At 35.7% G+C, this 19,979-nt stretch overlaps 1 protein-coding gene across 5 annotated transcripts in view; it reads left to right on the top strand.

The window, feature by feature from the left end:
- pknox2.L (PBX/knotted 1 homeobox 2 L homeolog) overlaps nt 1-19,979 on the top strand; it is a 381,764-nt gene that overhangs the window by 119,670 nt on the left and 242,115 nt on the right. The window lies entirely within an intron of this gene.

The raw sequence follows: 19,979 nt of genomic DNA, 5'->3' as shown, positions 1-19,979 counted from the left end.
ATAAAAACAAAGGACTTTAAAGGTCTCAGAATTATATTTCATAGGGACAGGCTGGCCAGGTGTTCCATTAATTTTAGCTATTAATACTAGAAAGTTGTGTTCTGCAGTAATGCACTCTTTGTGTGCCCTAATAGCCCTGGTTCATACTAGCATTTTTTGTTGGTTAGATGCTCTTCTATTCTGCAAGAATATTAAAATGTACAGTAGCAATAATATAAAAGCTCTACCATTATATAGCTTGGTTCTAACAGAACAGAACTGTACATTTTTCATGCAAAATGATCAAAGAATCAGTGCAATAAAATCTGACCTTTAAAATCACAGGGCTTTAATCACCCATTTTGTGCACATAGAAGAAAAATAATGAATGTAAAATGTCCCTACAACCTGTACAATGTAATGTCTCTCTCATACTTTGCAGTGATAGTGAAACCAAGATCCACTTGGAAATTTGAACACTAGCCAATGTTAGTTCCTGAATTACATGTAGGTTACCTATATGATTACAGATAATGAGTCAGTTAGATCCTAATCTATAAGGTTTTCAGTTTTATTGTAGTGTATGGGGCAAAGGTAAGCAAATGTATAAGGATTCAAAGAAACTGACAATGCTATTTAAAGCACAACAATCCCCTTTCCAGAATAGTTTTAGAGAAGTGAGAAAGAAGAAGGGAAAGGTGATAAATGAAATTGTCAAAAGAAAAAAATGAAGTGGAGTCAAAACTGAATAGACACAGAAGAGTGTGCAGTATACCATTATATATATTTTTTTCAACAGGAGCAAAGTGAAACTTAATTAAATTATAATTTAAAAAAAAATCTACATTTTTTTTTTATTATTAGTTTAGTTTACATGTAACATTACTGTTGTTGACCGTATGCCCATGCCTATAATGTGAAGCACTGGATCACTAACCAACAGAGAGGCTTCAGAGTCAAGGGGACACAACCAAGTGGGAAACGTGGGTAATATCTCTAAATTTACTAATTATTTTGATATATGGCTTAAACTGAAGGTAACTTATGATCACTTATATTTTCATCCTATCTCACAAGAACCACAACGTTGGAAAGATTAAGGGGCAGATTTATCAAGGGTCGAATTTCGAAGTAAAAAATACCTCGAAATTTGACCATCTAATTAAAATACTTCAACATCGAATATCGAAGTCGGAGGATTTTTTACCGAATTTGACAATCGAACGAAAATCGTTTGATCGTATGATTCAATCGTTCGACCTCTAAAGACTTAGAAAACTGCTCTAGAAGGTCCCCATAGGCTAACATAGCACTTCGGCAGGTTTAATTTGGCGAAGTATTGAAGTCGAAGTTTTTTTCAAAGAGACAGTACTTTGATTATCGAATGGTCGAATATTCAAACGATTTTTACTTCGAATCGAGGTAAATTCAAAGTCATAGTATCATATTCGATGGTCGAAGTATCCAAAAAATTACTTTTGACTTTTACTTCGAAAATTCCCTCAAATTCACTTCGACCCTTGATAAATCTGCCCCTAAATTGTTTCAGTTTCTCCACTTGCCCTGTTTATATCAAAACTACATAAACTATACATTTCTGCCTATTTAGTGCCTTATTAAATGCAGCAACAGAGCAACAGTATACAACAGTGGATTTCTAATAGTTAATGCAGAGTTCTGCAGCATATCCATTTATTGTTGGTTTTGTGCACCGGTAAAGGCAATTTCTATATTTTCGTGGTCTTTCATTTCTTAATTCAGTGGTTTATCCATGTTAGGCTGAAGTGAGATTTTTTTCTCACCTTATCTACTGCCAGTGTCGGACTGGGACACCAGGGGCCCACCAAAAACCCTTAGACCAGGGGCCCACCCAAAAACCTTTAGACCAGGGGTCCACTCTAAGTATTATTTTCTTCCTCTCCTCACTCAACCTCTTTTCTCCTATTCTCTTTTCTTTACATACTATAATCTATTATTCCATCTATTTAGCCTCTTATTCTCATAGAAATAGACAATGACCATTAAATAGGCCAAATGTTTAGAAGCAGGAGGGCCACTGAGACCTTGGCCCACCAGGCGTTTTCCCTGTATCCAGGTGGGCCAGTCCAACACTGTCACATGCCACCATTCTAAGCAACCCTTTGTTTGTGCAGTTTAATGCATACACACTGACACAGGGAGTAAAGCTGATCAACCACAAAACTCTCAGCATGCCATTTCATGATTTTTGGCAAAACAAACTTCTTTCAAAAGAGAACACGCACAATTGACTCTAATTTTTAATGAAGGAGGAGTCCAAATTAAATGTGGACAATGCATTTATATCTCTGATTTCAGTGATAGATGTACAAATAAATATAAGAAGAATGTTGACATTATATTGCTATAAATACTTTATTTTCTAATATATTGCTTGATATTATACAACACAAATGCATATAGAAACGATGGCTGTGTACTGAAACTTGCTTCAGAAAAAAGAATAATTATAATATTCTGTATTGCAGGCTGTTATAATTATTCTTAGATGTAATTACAATTAAGTTGATATTGTTTTCCAAATGTAAACAGACCATTAACAGAGCTGTTTCTGCCGAGACAAGATTTTATACTTATGAAAGAGAAATGTTTCCAGACACCTCGCCGTGGCAGATAAGATAAATTCTATTTTGTCCAACTGTGCCGGCAGTGGGAGCCACAATTAGGAAGTCCAATGTTTTATTGGGCAATTAACTGAGTATTGCCTTTGAACAAAGCCTCATTTTATTTATATATTATCTTCATGGCTTGGTCAATCAATGTTATAATGCCTTATCAAGGGCAAAGATTCTTCACTTACAGTTACAGAGTGTCTTCTGTAATTCAGATAGGAGGCCATGGAACTTTATGGGGAAGACAGGGGTGGTTCTATATTCCATTCCACATTTTTGATAGGTGAATCAGCTTACAGCCTAGAGAACACCACCCAAATAAAACATGGTTTCTGTGAATATGGAATCTTGAGAGGCTAACAGGACTTCTGTTGGAAAACCTAGGTGGAAAAATTATTTGCAACTCTGTGATTTTATCTTTATGTTGCCTGTCACAGGTTAATCCAACCCACTGTTAGATAGGAACCATGTAAAGTATAGCAAGTGGTAATCAGGCTTACAGAGGATTTAAAACAAATATTAAAAAAGAGTGCAGTTCACATGAATTTTCTCATTTTAGTGGTTTCTGAGATAATAGCCATTTTATAGAGTAGACTGCTAATAACAGGCTTTCAGCTCAAACATATTTATTTATTGTGTTAATTAGCATGTAAAATGGCTTTCAGGATCTAATGGAATGTTTTTCTAGTTGCCCAATATATTTACCTATTTAAGAGAAAATACATGTTAATAAAGTCACTGAATTAACTTCTGTTACCTGACTATTACGTTATACATCTATAAGAAGGTCTCTTCAACATAAAAAAGCCATATGTGTGTGACAAGAGTCCAGGGTAAGCTGTTTGGTAGCTTGTAAAAACATTTAAATAGAGTAAATGCCAATCTTAGGAAGCATTCTGGCATTAGCAATGCAGCTTAAAATACCTGGTAAGACTGATATGTTGATCTCTTAAAAGTATCAGAGTCAACCACATGAGGTAGACACATCACCTTTTTATTTCTCCAGCTGCTAAAATTGGACTATAAACTCTGCGGGAATAGGTGTTTGAGTACCTGCGTTAAAAAGACTTATAACAAAAGTGTAGTGAATACGAAACTTAAGCTGCAATAGCTCAAACGTTCGGTATCCGTGTTTGGCCAGGGAAACATTTTCTTTTTTTTTCATTATCTGCTTCTTTTGCTATAATACTGATAGCTAAATATCAGTTACTAACCTGGCTGGGGCAAATCATTCTGAACTAGCTGAGATAATCTTCAGCATGTGAAGAATTTAATCTTGATAGACCAGGTGCTTGGTTTTTATCCTTTGACAGCTCAAGTTTAGTTCTGACCTTACATGAGTTAAATGGAAAATATCATGTTTCACTAGATCAGCTGTTATAAAGCACTAACAACTTATCATGGTCAGCTTTGTGTAGCCATTGGGTTCCCCTAAGAGTTCAATAATATGGCTCTTGAAAGTGACCCCCATGCACCAAGAAATAATTTCTTTTTACTGGAATTTAAATTAAGTCAAAATTTGCTTTATTACTAATAGGAGAGGAAAACAGCTTTTGATGTTATGAAACTGAAAGCAGCCTGGCTGATGCACAAGGAATAGTAACAATCAGCCCTTTACGCATAAAATGCTCAAGCATTTTGGCAACATAACAGGCAGGGACATTTTATTTGGGGATTTTTTCAATGAATGTTAATTGAATGCCACATATGACATAAGCCTTAATAGTAAAGTGTCCTTTTAACTGTTTGCACAAGCAAAAGCAGTGGAAAAAAGGACTGGAAGTCTTTGGAATATGTATAGTTAACTGTTAGCTGGTAACTAAATATGAACTTTGTTAACTTCCATCTTGGGTGCTCCTTGGTTTCTTCCAACCCTTTTATCAGGCATATAAGTGACACTAGTATATATTTGCAAGTAAAGGGTGTCTTTAATGCCAAAGAATATTCTTGGAAAATCTGCCCAGCAACCTTCCCTCTCACCTTGGGGGTTGTAGGCCGTGGCTGCTGGCTAGTGAGCAAGAACTATTTACAGTGACAGTTTACAATGCATTTTCTTGAAGCCAACTAGGAGGGATCACTCCATTTGTCATACAGGGATCTCTTGGTACACAACCCATCTCATATAGGACACTGATTGGCAGGTGCTGTATCATCTAAAGTCCTAGAACCATGTATAATGTTAGTATTAATACAAAAGGCAGCTGTTCTACTGTGCAAAGCTCCACTGCACCTTAGCAATGCACCTTATGCCTTAGTGAAAGTAATATATTAAATCTATGTCTTAGCCATAATATGCATAAACACTTTATTAGCCTCTTGGTAGTAAGCACAAGTTTGCATGTGTTTTTGTAACTAGCACTGAACCTCCTAGTAGTCAAAGAGGCAAATTCACTAGTTGCGCCAGCGTCCGCTTTGCCGCACTTCGCCAGGCGTATTTTCGCCAGCGCCACGCAAATTCACTAAAATCCGAAGTTGCACTCAGGGGAAGCGTAAGGTTGCGAAGTTGCACTAGCGTTAATTCGCCAAGCAAAGCTAAGTTACGCTAGCGATGCTTAATTTGCATACGGCGCCAAATTGAAGTTACAATGGAGGTATATGTAGCATCACTACACAAGCCTGGGAAACCTTCAAAACAGCAAATAAAATTTTTATTTTGCCCTACACATGTGCCCATTGTATAGTTAAGGTGCCATGAGTTAGGAAATGTAGGGGGGAAGGAGGGTAGCCCCAAAAAAAATTTCGATCGTTTTCACCCATAAAAAAACAAAAAATGCCAGCGTTTTTTGGGACTTAGAAAAAATTTTAACTTTTTTTGAAGCAATTCCTATCTACTCTATTGCACTTCGCCTAGTCTGAGGTGGCGAAGGAAGTCTGGCGTAAAAGGTAGCGTTCAGAAAAATGCTTGCGTCGGTGAATTTGCGTAGTTACGTCCGCTGTGCAAATTCGCCAGGCGTAAGGGTGCGAATAACACTAGCGAATTTATGCCAGTGTCCGTTAGTGAATCGGCAAATTAACGAAAAAGCGCTACGCTAGCGAATTAACGCTAGCGAATTAACGCTAGCGTTAGGCGCTTCGTCCTTTAGTGAATTTGCCCCAATGAGTCTAAGGGGCACATTTATTGAAATTCGAGGTTGTGGAAAAAACCCAAACAAAACATGTGCAACTTTATTTCTCTTGTGTTAGCTGACAATGAGGCTGAATATCTTGAATGTTTTAATAACTTGGGAAACTTCTATACAACTTTCCTGGAGATTTTTCATGGAAAAGTTGGTCTGATGTTCGAGACTTCAGAAAATACGTGCACATTCGTTTCCTGTTCTTTTTTAAGAGTATTAAGAGCTTCTCCCTTGCATTGACAAATTTATATAAATGTTGTTTCTTGTCCACTTCCATCTATGGGGGAAATGTAAAAAGATTGGCAAATAAAAATTTGCATGTCGCAGTGTAATATTATTCATTAGGCTTTTATTGCATTGTTAATGCTAATTATGCATTGCGAACCTTTAACACCTGCTTGAAGGTGGGTAAACTTTTGGAGCAAACGTAAACTTTTCCATTAAGAAGTTTTATGACATACACTGCACACTATCGTAAACTATAAAATTCACAATCACTATCCTACTGTCATATGAGGGGCAAAGTGTTTGCAAAGGCAAAACTGCTCACTGTGTGAACATTGCAAATGATTTTTACATTAGCGACCAATATTACATTCCCCCTAAGCATTTCAGTTATTTGCATAATAGCTATAAGCAAGGATTAGAAACATTTATAGAATTAGAATTAGTTTGAAGCCCCACATTTTGTCTAATGATAATAGATATCCTGAAAAGGTGTGCTTTATATAGTTGTTGTACAAAGTATATTTCTTCTCTTCAAATTTGTATTTAGATGGAGCAGTGAATGTGCATCATTGAGTTACAATTCACACCATAACACACTGCTTTGTGTGAAGCATAAATTTACTTAAATCAGGAATTCATGCAATTCTTTAAAATTAAAAGTAACAAGAGGCTCATTTTCTTGAAACAGAGAGAAACATAACAATAGATGTGTTTTGGCTGTAATGTTCTTTATTTAGCTTGAAGGCATGTAAACTGCATGTGGGTGTAAAAAAATTACATTTCTAGCTTAAATCATGTTAACCATTTAGCCTAGAGCAGTGAGGGAAGATCATAATCCAGTATTCCAATATTCCAGTCCAGTCCTGATGTTCTCAGGAACTATTGGATAATATAATAAATGGTCTTAAGTTTGCTGCTTGTTTAGTATCCTATAGCAACCATTCAGAAAGCAGCATTTACTGGTCAGCTCTGGGTTACTAGATGTGAACAAACTCAAGACTTTTTAATAGTATTACTGCAATGCTGTGTTTTATGACACTGCCTAGTCCCCTTAGTCACCATCTACTCCAGAGCAGTATATCAATTCTTTTATGCCAACTATCAAAGATCAGTGCAATCCAAAACCTATACTATTTGTCAGCTAGCTTGTCAGATTATTGTTGTGTGATATAATTTAAAATTGAAGTTATTTTTGTTGTATCAGTGCAGTGCATTTTGCAAAATTCAAATCTCCTCTTGGTGTTGGACCACCACTTGCACAATTCAGTAGCTAGATTTTGATGTGACATTCACCTGTCTTGCTACTGGCATACATATCACTACCAAATATTAATAAAGAATTTATCGTTTCTTTAAGCACTGCAGCAAAATTTCCCATCTGCTAACCAAATGGTAAGACAAGCTCTTGAGATCTACAATGCAGAAAATCCTTTATTGGAGTTGACAGACACCTTTGAAGTATGCCTTTCATTCATGTAATAGAATAAATCCTAGTTTTGGGTTATTACTAACTTGTGTGTGATAATCACTCAGACTCACCTCTCCTGCCTCTGGCTGTGGAAGAGCTCAGCTACCTTTTTCAGTCCTTTTCAGCACAGACTATAATATTCTTCTAAAATGCACTTACTTTCATTCTCTCAGTTTATGTACTAAAACCTCAGGGGTAGCTGATGTAAAGTTATGTTCTCTATCATGTTTATTAGTGCAGATCAGTTTCCACACGAGTCGTCCATTACAGAGAAAAATTGGAAATTAGAGAAAGTTACCATGGCATAATATGGGTACACAGTGTTCAGCATTTGCACCTCTCAGTATTCATGGGAGTAAATGCAACCTATGCTGCTGTTCTGCTAATAAATAAAATGAAAATAAATAAAAATAAAAACAGGAATTGGGGTAATACAGATATAAAACTAGGTGTTTTTGATGTTTTCTTACCTTCCCAAACTAAAGCCAATTTGGTTTATACTTTGGGGGGAGAAAGAGAAAAGTATAAGTAAAGAAGAGATGTACCCCCTTATGCCTACTTAATGGTGACACTGACTATTCTACTTAGTGAGAAGGAAACGTCTGGAGGGTAATAAACATGAATGGACAAGCTAATTTATGACTGCAGCTTCAATTGCGGTTGTCCCTAAAAACTCTCCCTGCACAAATGCACCTTTTTATGCAGGGGAACCCTGAAGCTACCACCTCCCTGAAGGTTCTGCTTATACCAATATTCTCACTGTAGGCTGTGTCAATTATTCACAACAAACTTATGCACAGGCATAATTTTGAAACCAATTGCCACAGGACCTAGGCTACTGCTCCCATGTTCTAGTCTGGTTGAATAGCGGAAAACTTCCCCCACATAGTAGCTGCTTAAAGGAAAACTGTGGTTGCAGAATTATTACTTAACCAACAGATAATTCATATCATATTAAGTGGTGTTTTAAAGAATTTTGCTAAATATATATATATATATATATATATATATATATATATATATGGTCTGTGTGCTGCCTCAGCGATCACCTGACAGAAATAATGCAACTGTAACAGGAAAAATTGTGGAAGCAAAAGACAGAACTTTTATTTAGGATTACCCAATGGCACATACTACTAAAAATGTATATTTTATGAATGAAAATGAAGCATGGTTTTGCATACAGTATGAACAGGCTTTAAGCAATATATTTTTATAGAGGCCTATGTTTTTTTCGGTGGAATAGTTTTCCTTTAAGGTGGGAATATGGCAGGAGAGGATGCCAGAAAGCAAATAAATAAGCATAGAAAGAAAAACTCACAGAGACCAAAACAAGAGAGAAAGAGAGCCTACACGGAGACAGATGAGGTATGGGGTTCGCTAATAACAATTTTGTGGGGAGATTTATACTATATTTACTGAAATTCACAGTAGACTAATTCTCCCAAAGTCCTCTGTGAATTTAGCCTAAGTAGTCTGGAGCATTATGATACACAAGTATCTAACTGGTAAATGTGAGGGAGCAGCAGGTGAACAAACGTATATTAGCGTGGCACTGTCAGCATTCTATGGGGAGTATAAAGATGTGAAGGGATGTAAGTGGAAGACTGTAATAATCCATCCACATTGTACTCCACCTTGCTAGTAGAGGAGTTAAATCCTTAGACTCAGACTCTGTTACCTGCCCTGCTTCCCAGTGTAAGTTTAGACCAGCCAGCAGGGGGAAGGGCTATACAGAGAAATGACTGAACTGGGAAACTTGTGTAGAGAGGTGGAGAAGGTGTGCAGTATAACTTATAATAAGCACATATATCCTCTCTTAACAAACTGTTAAATAGATGGCAAAGGGATATTCCCAGGATTACCGCAAGAGGACTTGGAGGATATTTTGGAAGCTGTTTTAGGGTATCATCTACAGTAAAGATAAAATGACACAGCTGAACTACCTACAAAGGGTATACTTTACCCCACATAGGCTTCACAAAATGAACCCAAATATAAAAGATGAATGTCCCAGATGCTCAGGTTCCTCAGCAGAGTTTATGCATATGGTTTGGGGCTGCCCAGTCATCCAAAGCTTTTGGAGGGAGGTAACACAGCTGATCAGAACAAAAAACGATATCCCCTTACCAATGGACCCCAAGGTATTATTACTAAATCAGGTGGTAGAAATATCCCGAAACGAGCACAGAGAACACTAATAACTATTATGAAAAATGATTGCAGGGAAGTGGAAATTAAGAAATGGTCCGTCAGTGCAAGATTGGGAGCAGGCCGTGGACAGATGATGACCCAGACTTAAGCTGGCCATAGATGTAAAGATCTTTGAAAAATATCTTTTCTTTATCGTGACACCACGATTATCTCAAAACGATCGTTTAAATGTACGATGTGTCCATCAACTAAAAAGACAATTTCAGGCGATATTGCCAGCAAAAACTGAAGGGTAGCTGCCTGCTTGGCCCTGCAAACATGCATAGATTGCACTGGGACCGATAAAGATTTTTTAACCTGGCCGATTGATTTTCTGACAGATGTCGGATGAAAAATCGTAAGATGTACGATTGTTCGAATCCCACCAACTTCACGATAATTTGACGGATTGGTCGGATTTCGCTAAAATCGGTCGTTCAGCAAAGAAAAATCTTTGCATCTATGGGGATCTTTAGCTGCGCCCTGAGATCTGGAGTGCCCGGGTGGGGCTGAGCTCCCCTCCAGGGTCCTGATCAGATAAAGGTACAATTGGGTTTGTTCTCCTAATGTTATCCTTCAGAATCTCTTCCTAAGAAACAAATGGTGAACTTAATATGCTTTATCCTCCAATGACATTGAATATGTAAATGACGACATCACTCAGGTTAAGATTGTTAAAAGTTATGTTCACTTTATTTAAAAATGTACAAGGATGTAACTGCTACATATAGGATTGTAATTTTTACCAGTTGTGCAATAAAAAAAGTATTGTTAAAAAAAAAAAAGCACATATATATTAATTTATTTAACTTCGCTACTATGCTACAGATATGATTTTATTGTATTTGGTACCTGAAGGAATGTTTGCAAGGTTTTACATGAGACCTTGGATTTCTATAAAATTAACCCATACAGATCTTTTTGGGGCTATTGCTAGGGAATGAAAGTTTGAGTTTGGTGTACAAGAGATATAATTCTGCTGGGGTTAGGGCTGCCACCTTTTCTGACCCTGTAACTCCAGGAAGGGGGTGGGTGTTGACTTCACAGGGGGCAGGGAGTGGCAGGTGGTGACATCACAGGGGGCAGAATTATGCTGTCATACTGGTGAGGCTGTGATGTGGCGATCTGTGATTGGCCGATCACTACGTCAATCTCAGAGTCCTGCCTGGTTTTCCTAATTTGGAAAATGGGACAGGCAGTTTTGACCCAGACAACCCTTTCAAAAACCAGGCTGTCCAGGTCAAAACCAGACATATGGCACACAGGTTGGTGGGTTTATAGCCAAATTCTGCTACTAGGTTTTCAAACCCCACCCATTTTTTTAAATGGAAATTGTAGCACTTGAGTGAACTGAAAAAATTACATATTGTGTAAGGTAGCTGTTGGTCTGGAATCCATACAACATCTAACATTGGGTACTTATATAGTGAGGAAGAGTTATAGGACTGAATGGAGTTGAAAAAAAATCCAACTTTAAAGGACCAACATCATTAAAAAAATAAATGGGGTTTTTCAGTTACCCTTCACTGCTACTAACAGCAGTTTTGCTTTAGTATTGTCTAGTTATCAACATGTTTGTGACAAAAAAAGACAAAAACAAATGTTGTTAAGTCTAGTGCTTGAACAGTCATTTTAAATTGATACTTAACATTTTTCAGCCTACCCAAGCAAAAAAAAATCACCATCCACCTATTCTGAAAATTCTCTGCAATAAAAGTTAATGTAAAAAAAATTTGTAAATAGTTTTTGAAGCTTTAAGGCACAGTGATCCAATTTCATCAAAATGATGATCTGGACAACTCTTGGCATTCCAGAAAATAGATCCAATATATGTATATCAGAGCACATTGGTTTGTAGCACTAAATAATAACACTTGTTAGGAAGCAGCATTATTATATATACAAGTACCGTATATTTTATTGCTACTGAGTAGTTGTCTTTTAGACCTATATTTCTCATCTTCTGTAAATATCGACAATATACTGTAGCTTGCATTACAGTAAAACACAGGATAATCCTTGAAGTGTTTTTGCAGAGAAAAGTATATCTCGCACTTGGTGTTTTTAATATCTATTAATTTGTCTTGTTTCCTTTGCATTCTGGTTAATCTGCTTTCTCCTGCCTGTGTATTTTTCTCTGTAAGTGGCAGGGATTTGTGCTTTAGTTGCCGTCCTCACTAACAGCTGCAGTCCAGCTGCTGGCATCCCTGCTGAGGGAGAGTGTTAAAACCTCTCAGGGGTCAGAGCTGTGGTATGTCGGTTTCTATAGCAACCAGCCAAAGGGCTACTTTCTATGAACAATTCCCCTACTCAGCCCTGTCCTCCAGTTAGCTCAGCTGAAGGGTATGCAGTTCTGGGGGAAGGTTTGGGAGAAGGAAAAAAAGCTTGTTAAGGTCTCTTTAATAAAAAGGTAGAAGGAGAAAATGAGACACTATGACATGCCTTTGTAATTACTTAATTGAAATAGAACAGACTGATTTATATCAAATTGATATACTGAACTGGATCATGTGGTGTTTCAGACACACAAGGTGAGACGACAGCTTCACCTTTCATTAGATTGTAAGCTCTATAGGGAATTTACATTTATTTTACTGCCACTAAAATTGCTAAAATGTTATGCGTAGGACATTTTTAAAAAATCCCCATATTTTTATCAGTAAAATGTAGTATTGACACGTATTTATAAAATGCAACATGTTCCACAGATTTCAAGCAAAAATACAAACAATAACCAACATGAGAAGCAAAGAGGACCTTGGCCAAAAGAGCTTACACTGGCTGCAGCCTGACTTGGCCTGAGCCATTAAGGGGTGCAGGAAGCTGGATTGCTCCCCACTATTCTCTGTGGGAACACACAGCAGCTATCAGTGAGTCGGGCTATTAATTCCGAGCTGCTCTAGTGCCAGCTTAAAAACTAACCCAAGGATGTTTCATATAAAGAATAACATAGCAAGAATCAGGATCCCTGTAAATGCACAAGCAGAATACATAGTTGTAAGTCAAGAAATAGAAAAACATTTTCCAAAATGAAGAGGGTATTAATTAGAAACAAATTCTTTTTTTTTTTCTAAAGACAAAAACCACTGACAAATACTTAAATTGAGAAAGAGAACGCATTCATCACATGTACGATTCAGTGAGAAAAATGAAGAAAAAACGTGGTAACTCTCCCCTGAGGCGATAATGATGCATGCATTGTATAAAATAGGGTAACATATAGAGGCAGATGAATTGTTATTCATAAATGGGATTCAGATATGTCTTTTTAAGAATATGCAAGATTGTAATCTTGCCTGTGTTTTCTTGCATCAATTGTTTTTTTCCCAAAGATGAGGTTTTTTTCAAAAAATGAAAAGTTCCATCAGATTTCAGGTGGGGAGCTTTTTATTCTTTAAAAGATCTGATCTATGATTGTCATGGAACAAAAAGTAAACAAATTCAAGAAAACTCGAGTGAGATGAAGATCTCTCTCACATTATGTGCCCGAACCCCAGGTACTAATTGTAATACTGTATATTTGCCCTAAATGTTAGAAGAACTAAAAATCATACACCAATATCTTAATGACTTGGCCTGATCCATGAGGAGCTGTGGAATAAGGTTTCAGACACTGGATCAAGCAGGTTTTTAATTACAACTGAACACCACACTTAAACCTGATATGATTCTGAAAGTTCCATTGCATTGTCCAATGCTAAAGCAGCTGCTGTATTAGATATTGCCAAAACAGAGTGTATCTGAAAGGCAATTTACAGATACACTCGGAGGGTTAAATGGTTCTTAGAGACTGCACTTGTCACACTTTGAAAGGTTTATTCCTAATTGTTTACCTGATATATTTTCTAGCATTCACAGTTTTTCATTCAAGAACTATGCCACAAGAACTTTATTAGCATATAACTCAAGTCCCAAATTCTGCCAAACATTCCGAAAAGAATCCTGTAACTTGATGCTGCAACATCTTAGGGTGAAAGGAATAACACTCTGAAAAAAAAGCTCCCTTTAGAATAACTGTATTGTTTATTTAACAATATATATTTGTTCTTATTGGAATTGTTTTTCTTTTCATCGCCCAGCCTCCGTGTTTTTGATTTTATGTGTTGAACAGAAGGGGACAGGAGAAAGGGACAACAAATTGCATTTTCAAGCAGCTTTCTCACTGCACTTTATTTGCAGCAGTTCAGCTTTCAAACAACTTGTAACAAAAACGTGTCTCTGGGTAAACAGATGAATAAACCTCACTGCTTGGGGTCTATATGGGTTTTCTACTCCCAAACACAAAACAAAATATACAATACCTTTCCATTCACTGCACTTTGTTGCAGCTCTCCAGAGAGTCACCTTCTCTCTCACCAGTCAGTACACAGACATTCACAGCACCTGCTTCCCCACAGGTTCTTTTTTTCACAGACCCCTCTTGGGCCCCTTGACACTCTCTCAGGCTCCAGTAGCCTCTCACACAGAAGTAACAGCCTGACCCGTGTCTCTCCTCCAGACACACAAGAAAGCCCATAGGTGTGGGAGCACAATCCTTTTACAGGTAATGGCAGCTCTAACCTCAGCTGGCACTTAATTAACTGGCTGCAAGGGAAGATTAACCCCCCAAAACTTTGCATCCTTTTTTGTTGTATTGTACAAAAAAATCCAGATGAAAAACCATTCTGCCCAGTCATAAATGTATGTGTGTGTATGTATGTATGTATGTATGTATGTATATATATATATATATATATATATATATATATATATATATATATATATATATATATATATATATATATATATATATATACACACATATGTGTATATATATATATACACACATATGTGTATATATATATATATATATATATATATATATAATATATATAAAACAGGACAGAGTTGCTTTCCATCTGGAACTTAGAATATTTGTTTCCTTTTATGAAATCCAATTTCATTCTTCCCAGGTGAGAAGAATCAATTAATCAGGCATGACAGGAAACCAATGTGATGAGTAAAGAAATGTACTGTGAGCTAAAATCATCTGTGACTACAGAATTATGAGAAACGCTTTTATTCCTTCTTGTCTGACTAGTTTTTTGTAGGTAGTCCACAGCCTTATACCACCAAGTTGGATCAAAGTCAACCAAATTTTTTTTTTGTATAGAATGGTGCAATTTGGATCTTACCCTATCAGACAGTAACTCACTTTCAATAATTCCTATATTAATTTAACCTTTTTGTTGTCAGGGTTCTTTGCTTTGATAGAAGAAATATCCCCAGTCTCACAAACCAACCTTTTAACAAATATTGCTCGCTAGGTGCAATGTCTACATGTTATCTTGTGACTGTAACACATAAATTAATTTAATGTGCAAACATATTCAGTTTGATTTCTGTATGTCCTTATTTATGGAGCAGTTGCTGTGCTTTAAGTCTGTATGAGATATATGCCAAAGTAATGCCTCATATTACCCCTCAGCATTTCACCCACTAGCCTGTCAGCATAAGCTCTTTGTTTAGAATTCCTCTTTCCCTCTTCCTTATATTAAATCCATTAATGCATTTCAACAATTTAAGCCCCTTCTCCATTCTGTTTCATTCTATATCTTCTAGTAGTGTCTTTTTCAGGACCACACATGCAGAATTGTATAACCAGAGTAATTAAAATGTAGTGCTGTCTGATTTTGTCCCTCAGCACCTAATCAGCTGGCTTTGAACAGGCAAACTTGCTTAGAAAGCTAAAAAGATTTAGGCCAGCAATCTGTATCTGAACATATACCACATACACATTTGCTCTCTTTAAAAACTAAAAGTCTTACAAACAATGAATAAAGGAATAAATAGTCAAGTATCTATAGTATGTAGGGAAAAGCCTTTTCAGAATTCCCTTGATGCATGAATCGAAAAGATTGCAGTTTCACACTACCAGGTAGAATCCTATAAACAGCTGATCACTGTAAAATAAGAAGGAAAATCTGACACTGGCTGTATTTCTGCCTTTCAAATCAACTTACTTGGGACATTTATTTAGATAATGCTTAATAAGGATATCGGATACATCTGAGAAATCTCATATTAATACTGTGCAAAACACTGTGGATTCTCTACTTAGAATTAGACATTCTGTCCTTCCTCAACATTACACATTAATTTCTTTCAGTCTTTTACCTCTGCAGCTTGCAATTAATATCATTTCTATCTTACTGCTGAATACCTCTGGAGCAGCACTTTTCCTCAAAGGATGCCAAAGAATTTAGCTTTCCATCTAAAAATACTAATTTTAAAATAACATAGATGCTACCAGCAGTGACTTTTTACTTGTTACAGGACCTTTATACATAATGTAATTACCTTCATACACAATATGATTGCTTGGTTGTATAATTAAAAAATAATTAAAACTGTAGTAATATGAGGATTACTAGCTAATTAAACGCCCTTAAATTCTAAATGTATTAATAAAATCGAATTGCAACTAATTTAAATGACCCGAAAACTCGAATCAAATTTGGTAAGAAATCGATAAAACTCGATTGTCAGAAAGGCTGCAAACATCTCTAAATTGAGCAATTCAGCAGGTTTTAGGTAACAAATAGTCAAATTTGAATTCTTAAAGGGCAAGAGTAAATGAATGAAGAGTAAGAGATAAACCTTGAAATTTGTATTAGAAGTAGAAACTTTGGATAACTCCCTAGTCCAATTTTACAGTTTTGACCATAAAAAAATTTGAGAATTCAAATTTTCAATTTGACCCTTTAATAAATCTGCCCCCTGGTGTATACTTGTTTGACGTGGTTGCATAATATTCCCCAAATTCATAAATAATGAATTGCATGTGATTATGGTGTTGTTCTGTATAAATAATAACAATAATAATAATGATAATAATAATATGTACCAACCATACCTCTTAAACGTTACCTCATCTTTTTAAAGAAAAAATGGAAGCTTCTCCATGTCCAATGTTTACGTCACCCTTCTAGTGATATTTATAACTTAACAGCAATAATCCATGCCTTTCTTTTTTGAGAAACAGACTCATACATGCCTTTATCCTTTCCCACCTAGACTATTGCAATGTGCTACTAATTGTCTTAACTTTGTTTTAAATTCTGCTGCTAGAATTCTCCTCTCCTCATCTAAGAAACAATTGGTCCCTCCACAGCTGAAATCCTTATCTTGGCTTTCAATAAAGCATAGAATGACTTATAAACTCCTCACAACTTAGAAACAACTTAATTTCTTTGCACCTTGGGGGTTATTTATCAAAGTCTGAATTTATCTCAATATTTTCTGCTACAAACTCAGATCAAATCACTCTGTTTTTTTACGCTTATTTATTATGACATTTTAACGAAAAATTTGCTTTGCTGGAAAAAATCAGATTTTCAGAATTTTTTCAGATTTTCTCATCCAATTTACACGGATTTCATGATTTTTCGAAAAAAACTCGAATCTATTTCATTTCGAATTTTTAAAAACTCAATTCAAGTTTTTTCTGAGAAAAAACTTGAATGTCAGGAAGGCTGCAAACAGCTCCAAATTGATTCCTGGATGTCTCCCATTGACTTAAACAGCAATTTGGCAGGTTTAAGGTGGCGAATAGTTGAATTTGAGTTCCTAAAGGGCCAGAGTATAATAAATCTCAAAAATCGAATTAGAATTTTTTGAAAAACTGTATTTGAATTTGAATATCTCCCTAGTCGATTTTGACAGTTTTGACCATAAAAAAATTGAAAATTAGAATTTTCAATGCGTACCGTAAATCTGCCCCTTAATCTTCAAACAAAACTGTATTTTATTTTTTTATTGTATTGATTCCTGCCATACACTAGAAGCACTATATAAATAAATATATACTTGCAATCATACATACAATAAAAATATCTGGGCAGTTCTGTTTACACTAAGAACCAGAGAATCCCATAGTGCACTGAAGGGATTAAAACAGAGCCGGAACACCCAGGGTGTAGGTCCCCTGTGTCATGCACATTTCCTTTATCTATCATATAATGTTTCTGTGTGATGGTGGGGAGGGGGGAACATGTGTGCATGCATGAATGTATGTATTTATAAGTAAAAAAAAATTGTATGGTTCCTGCACAATATAATATTGTGTAAAGATTCATAAGTAGGATGGTCTAGAATGTGAGACATCTAAAGGGCTAGAATGGAAAGAAAAACTTTTGGAAGCCAAATAATTCAGCCTATGGCATCAGAAACCTTTGTACCTTGAACATCAAGTCTAAGGGGGTTATTTATCAAAGTCCGAGTTTATCTAAATTTTTTCTAAAAAAACTCAGACTAAATCCGCACAGGTTTAATTGGCTTATTTATTAATACACTTTCCCAAAAAAATTTTTGTGGAAAAAAATCCAAAAATCTTGAAAAATAAGAATTTTACAAATTTTTCGGAATTCACACCCAATTTTCACGATTCTTTCAGATTTTTCACCTGAAAACTCAGATTTCTTGTGCTTTTTTTCCGAAAACTCAGAAAACTTAGGGGTACTTCTAGAAACCCAGCGCACATCAAAAAATCATTGGGACTTCTCCCATTGACTTATATGCAACTTTGACAGGTCTGAGATGCTGGATTTTCTGATTTGGACGTTTCCATCCTCGGGTTTAATAAATTCCGAAAAATTTGTGATTTTTTTTTTCACTAAGAATTTGCATTCTATACTAAAAACACACATTTTTCTGGTTTTTGGCATTCAGAGTTTAGTAAATAACCCCCTAGAAGTCTTTATGAGCACTGCATAAATATCAAAATGTTAGCAAATGTTGCCAAAAGCCCCTTTCTGTATGTGCATTATGTTGCAAGCAATAATGGGTTAAATTATAATATGTTTCTGGATAATTTTGCACTGGGAACGTTCAGATAACCAAGCTGAGCCCAATTACACTGCCAAAATGAATGAAAGATCCTTATTTTACATGCCACAAAGACATCTGCTAAACAATCTGTGATAAGACACAAACAATTTATTTATTGTCAATTTAAATATTGTTTGGAATGGTATTTACATAAAACAATGGAAAATTCCATACAAATCCCTCTCTTAATGTGCTTGATAAACGAGACCTAGATTTTTTTTTTGTAACACTTAAATATATTGTACTTCTCGTGATGTGTTAACCGACTTCAGAGTGGCAATCAATGATTTCTATCCATAATATTTTAGGCTGCTATTCTTTTTTTAATTTTAGAAAAGTTTTTTTTTCTATTTTTGTACCGAATCTTTTAAGGGTGGGATGCTGCATATGTATATTTAGAGGCAGATTTATCAAAGGTCGAGGTGAATTTTCGAGAGCTACTTTTTGTGTATTTCGACTAGGGAATAGTCCAAATTCAATTTGAATTTGAAAAAAATTTGAATATTGAAATTTATCATGTACTGTCTCTTTAAAAATTTAACTTCAACTATTCGCCTTCTAAAACCTGCCGTATTGCTGTTTTAGCCTATGGGTTACCTCTTAGAACGTATTTGGAGTCAATTGGTGGACTTTGAAAAATCTAAGGTTTTTTGGGGAAAAACTTCAAATCGAATTCAATCGAATGCGCTATTACTACGATTCGAACAATTCAAATTTGCCCGAATATGGACCTATTTGATCGAATATGGACTTATTTGACCCAAAAAACCAACTTAATTGTGGTTGGTCTTTTTGAATTCGAATTTCGAAGTTTTTTCAATTCGAAATTTCGAGCCTTGATAAATATGCCCCTTAATTTTCAGAAAGAATAGATCTACATTTGGAATCAAAGAATAGTTCCACTTGCAGTGCCAAAATATATTCCCTTTATGCAAGGACTCCAGAGGCTCTAAAGTAACAATGCCTTCCAATGGCTAGATTATTTCTACTAGACAATTACTAGTAGACATCCCTGGGAAAGATGGACTTCTCAAGGAAAAGTAATTTGCCATGTAAATTTCAGGCACTCAATAGCTACTATTTAACACTAATTTTTCATTTGTTCCATTGCCTCTTTCTAATCTCTCATTACTGATTACCACTACTGCTAACAGATGTAGATCATATTATAACTTTTTTATAGGGTCACCATAACATTTGTTTTTTCACTCATTATTTATAGTATTTAGCTAATGTTATTCATTTATGTATTTTCAAAATCAACCTAAGCATCAATATGTATTATTATATTCTGAATTTTGTCTCTAGGTGGAGCATGCATTAACATTTAGACATTTTCTGCTAAAATTCTTGGAAAATGGAAAATGCCATTGGAACAATTCTAGGTATTCACTGGGTATTCTTGTCACTCCCATTGAGTTTTCTTGTCACTCCCACTGGGTATTCTTGTCACTCATACTACACATATATCAATAT

Source organism: Xenopus laevis, chromosome 7L (assembly GCF_017654675.1).
Source record: "Xenopus laevis strain J_2021 chromosome 7L, Xenopus_laevis_v10.1, whole genome shotgun sequence".
NCBI lineage: Eukaryota > Metazoa > Chordata > Amphibia > Anura > Pipidae > Xenopus > Xenopus laevis.
The sequence above is the reverse complement of the archived record's forward strand: the minus strand, read 5'-3'. Positions and strand labels throughout refer to the sequence as shown.